Source organism: Nasonia vitripennis (genome assembly GCF_009193385.2).
Source record: "Nasonia vitripennis strain AsymCx chromosome 1 unlocalized genomic scaffold, Nvit_psr_1.1 chr1_random0002, whole genome shotgun sequence".
NCBI lineage: Eukaryota > Metazoa > Arthropoda > Insecta > Hymenoptera > Pteromalidae > Nasonia > Nasonia vitripennis.
In genome coordinates this window covers 5,606,354-5,611,217 of record NW_022279588.1, presented here as the reverse complement: position 1 = coordinate 5,611,217, position 4,864 = coordinate 5,606,354, and positions in this window count along the sequence as shown.

The window sequence follows — 4,864 nt, the reverse complement described above, 5'->3', positions numbered from 1 at the left end:
AGTAATCCTAATTGTCCATATTTCTAAAACGTTTCTGAGCTATAGCATATGGAAAAGGAGTCAGCTCACGAACGATTAGCTTAGAATCTAGAAAGAGAACCTGCAAATAAAAATTTGATAGCTTTTATCTGTCTACAAGGAAGTGCGTGAAGAAAAATCTACTCTCGTTAAGGCGTCACATAATACTAAACCTGTGTGCCATCTTTCTTTTGTCAGTTGGAATTTATCCCATACTTGATGTAGGCAGCTTTTTCTGATTAAACCTAATTGTCCATATTTCTAAGACGTTTCTGAGCTACAGCATATGTAAAATGAGTCAGCTGACGAACGATTAGCTTAGAATCTAGAAAGAGAACCTGCAAACAAAAATTTGATAGCTCCCATCGGTCTACAAGGAAGTGCGTGAAAAAAAATCTACGCTCGTTAATGTGTCACATAATACTAAATATGTGAAATCTTTCTTTTGTCAGCTGGAATTGATCACATACATGACGTAGGCAGCTTTGTTTGAGTTAACCTAATTGTCCATATTTCGAAAACGTTTCGGTGCTTCAGAATACGGAAAATGAATCAGGTTTGAACGATTAACTTAAAATTTGAAAATAAAAGCTGCAAACAAAAATTTGATAGCTCCCATCGATATACAACGAAGTGCGTGAAGAAAAATCTACGCTCGTTAATGCATCACATAATACTAAATCTGTGTGAAATCTTTCTTTTGACAGCTAGAATTGATCACATACATGATGTAGGCTGCTTTTTCTGAGTAAACCTAATTGTCCATATTTCTAAAACGTTTCTGAGCTATAGCATATGGAAAAGGAGTCAGCTTACGAACGATTACCTTAGAATCTAGAAAGAGAACCTGCAAACAAAGATTTGATAGCTCCCATCGGTCTATCCGGAAGTGCGTGAAGAAAAATCTACGATCGTAAATGCGTAATATAATACTAAACCTGTGTGAAATCTTTCTTTTGACACATGGAATTTATCACATACATGATGTAGGCTGCTTTTTCTGAGTAAACCTAATTGTCCCTATTTCTAAAACGTTTCGGTGCTTCAGCATACGAAAAATGAATAAGCTTACGAACGATTAGCTTAAAATTTGAAAAAAATGCTGCAAACATAAATTTGATAGCTTTTATCTGACAGCTGGAATTGATCACATACAGGATGTAGGCAGCTTTGTTTGAGTTAACCTAATTGTCCATATTTCTAAAACGTTTCGGTGCTTCAGAATACGGAAAATGAATCAGCTTTGAACGATTAGCTTAAAATTTGAAAATAAAAGCTGCAAACAAAAATTTGATAGCTCCCATCGATCTACAAGGAAGTGCGTGAAGAAAAATCTACGTTCGTTAATGCGTCACATAATACTAAATCTGTGTAAAATCTTTCTTTTGACACATGGAATTGATCACATACCTGATGTAGGCAGCTTTGTTTCAGTTAACCTAATTTTCCATATTTCTGAAACGTTTCTGAGCTACAGCATATGTAAAATGAGTCAGCTCACGAACGATTAGCTTAGAATGTAGAAAGAGAACCTGCAAACAAAAATTTTGTAGCTTTTATCTGTCTATCCGGAAGTGCGTGAAGAAAAATCTACGCTCGTTAATGCATCACATAATACTAAATCTGTGTGAAATCTTTCTTTTGACAGCTGGAATTGATCACATACATGATGTAGGCTGCTATTTCTGAGTAAACCTAATTGTCCATATTTCTAAAACGTTTCTGAGCTATAGCATATGTAAAATGAGTCAGCTCACGAACGATTAGCTTAGAATCTAGAAAGAGAACCTGCAAACAAAAATTTGATAGCTCCCATCGGTCTACAAGGAAGTGCGTGAAAAAAAATCTACGCTCGTTAATGCGTCACATAATACTAAATCTGTGTGAAATCTTTCTTTTGATACATGGAATTGATCACATACATGATGTAGGCAGCTTTGTTTGAGTTAAGCTATTTTTCCATATTTTTAAAATGTTTCTGAGCTACAGCATATGGAAAATGAGTCAGCTGACGAACGATTAGCTTAAAAATTGAAAATAAAAGTAGCAAACAAAAATTTGATAGCTCCCATCGGTCTACAATATGCTTTTGACAGCTGGAATTGATCACATACTTTAGGTAGGCAGCTTTTTCTGATTAAACCTAATTTTCCATATTTCTAAAACGTTTCTGAGCTACAGCATATGTAAAATGAGTCAGCTCACGAACGATTAGCTTAGATTCTAGAAAGAGAACCTGCAACCAAAAATTTGATAGCTTTTATCTGTCTACAAGGAAGTGCGTGAAAAAAAATCTTCGCTCGTTAATGTGTCACATAATACTAAATCAGTGTGAAATCTTTCTTTTGACACTTGGAATTGATCACATACATGATGTAGGCAGCTTTGTTTGAGTAAACCTAATTGCCCATATTTCTAAAACGTTTCTGAGCTATAGCATATGGAAAAGGAGTCAGCTCACGAACGATTAGCTTAGAATCTGGAAAGAGAACCTGCAAACAAAAATTTGATAGCTTTTATCTGTCTACAAGGAAGTGCGTGAAGAAAAATCTACGCTCGTTAATGCGTCACATAATACTAAATCTGTGTGCCATCTTTCTTTTGTCAGCTGGAATTTATCCCATACTTGATGTAGGCAGCTTTTTCTGATTAAACCTAATTGTCCATATTTCTAAGACGTTTCTGAGCTATAGCATATAGAAAATCAGTCTGCTTACGAACGATTAGCTTAAAAATTGAAAATAAAAGCTGCAAACATAAATTTGATAGCTTTTATCTGTCTACAAGGAAGTGCGTGAAGAAAAATCTACGATCGTAAATGCGTAATATAATACTAAACCTGTGTGAAATCTTTCTTTTGACACATGGAATTTATCACATACATGATGTAGGCAGCATTGTTTGAGTTAACCTAATTTTCCATATTTGTAAAACGTTTCTGAGGTACAGCATACGAAAAATGAGTCAGCTCACGAACGATTAGCTTAGAATCTAGAAAGAGAAGCTGCAAACAAAAATTTGATAGCTCCCATCGGTCTACAAGGAAGTGCGTGAAAAAAAATCTACGCTCGTTAATGCGTCACATAATACTAAATCTGTGTGAAATCTTTCTCTTGACAGCTGGAATTGATCACATACTTGATGTAGACAGCTTTTTCTGATTAAACCTAATTGTCCATATTTCTGAAACGTTTCTGAGCTACAGCATATGGAAAATGAGTCAGCTTACGAACGATTAGCTTAGAATTTAGAAATAGAACCTGCAAACAAAAACTTGATAGCTTTTATCTGTCTACAAGGAAGTGCGTGAAGAAAAATCTACGCTCGTTAATGCATCACATAATACTAAATCTGTGTGAAATCTTTCTTTTGACACATGGAATTGATCACATACATGATGTAGGCAGCTTTATTTGAGTTAAGCTAATTTTCCATATTTTTAAAATGTTTCTGAGCTACAGCATATGGAAAATGAGTCAGCTGACGAACGATTAGCTTAAAAATTGAAAATGAAAGTTGCAAACAAAAATTTGATAGCTCCCATCGGTCTACAATATGCTTTTGACAGCTGGAATTGATCACATACTTTAGGTAAACAGCATTTTCTGATTAAACCTAATTTTCCATATTTCTAAAACGTTTCTGAGCTACAGCATATGTAAAATGAGTCAGCTCACGAAGGATTAGCTTAGAATCTAGAAAGAGAACCTGCAAACAAAAATTTGATAGCTTTTATCTGTCTACAAGGAAGTGCGTGAAGAAAAATCTACGCTCGTTAATGCGTCACATAATACTAAATCTGTGTACCATCTTTCTTTTGACAGCTGGTATTGATCACATACTTGATGTAGGCAGCTTTTTCTGATTAAACCTAATTGTCCATATTTCTGAAACGTTTCTGAGCTACAGCATATGGAAAATGAGTCAGCTTACGAACGATTAGCTTAGAATTTAGAAATAGAACCTGCAAACAAAAACTTGATAGCTTTTATCTGTCTACAAGGAAGTGCGTGAAGAAAAATCTACGCTCGTTAATGCGTCACATAATACTAAATCTGTGTGAAATCTTTCTTTTGACAGCTAGAATTGATCACATACATGATGTAGGCTGCTTTTTCTGAGTAAACCTAATTGTCCATATTTCTAAAACGTTTCTGAGCTATAGCATATGGAAAAGGTGTCAGCTTACGAACGATTACCTTAGAATCTAGAAAGAGAACCTGCAAACAAAGATTTGATAGCTCCCATCGGTCTATCCGGAAGTGCGTGAAGAAAAATCTACGATCGTAAATGCGTAATATAATACTAAACCTGTGTGAAATCTTTCTTTTGACACATGGAATTTATCACATACATGTTGTAGGCAGCTTTGTTTGAGTTAACCTAATTGTCCATATTTCTAAAACGTTTCGGTGCTTCAGAATACGGAAAATGAATCAGCTTTGAACGATTAGCTTAAAATTTGAAAATAAAAGCTGCAAAGAAAAATTTGATAGCTCCCATCGATCTACAAGGAAGTGCGTGAAGAAAAATCTATGCTCGTTAATGCATCACATAATACTAAATCTGTGTAAAATCTTTCTTTTGACACATGGAATTGATCAGATACATGCTGTAGGCTGCTTTTTCTGAGTTAACCTAATTTTCCATATTTCTAAAACGTTTCTGTGCTACAGCATATGGAAAATAATTCAGCTTACGAACGATTAGCTTAGAATCTTGAAATGAAACATGCAAACAAAGATTTGATAGCTCCCATCGGTCTATCCGGAAGTGCGTGAAAAAAATCTACGCTGGTTAATGCGTCACATAATAATAAATCTGTGTGAAATCTTCCTTTTGACAG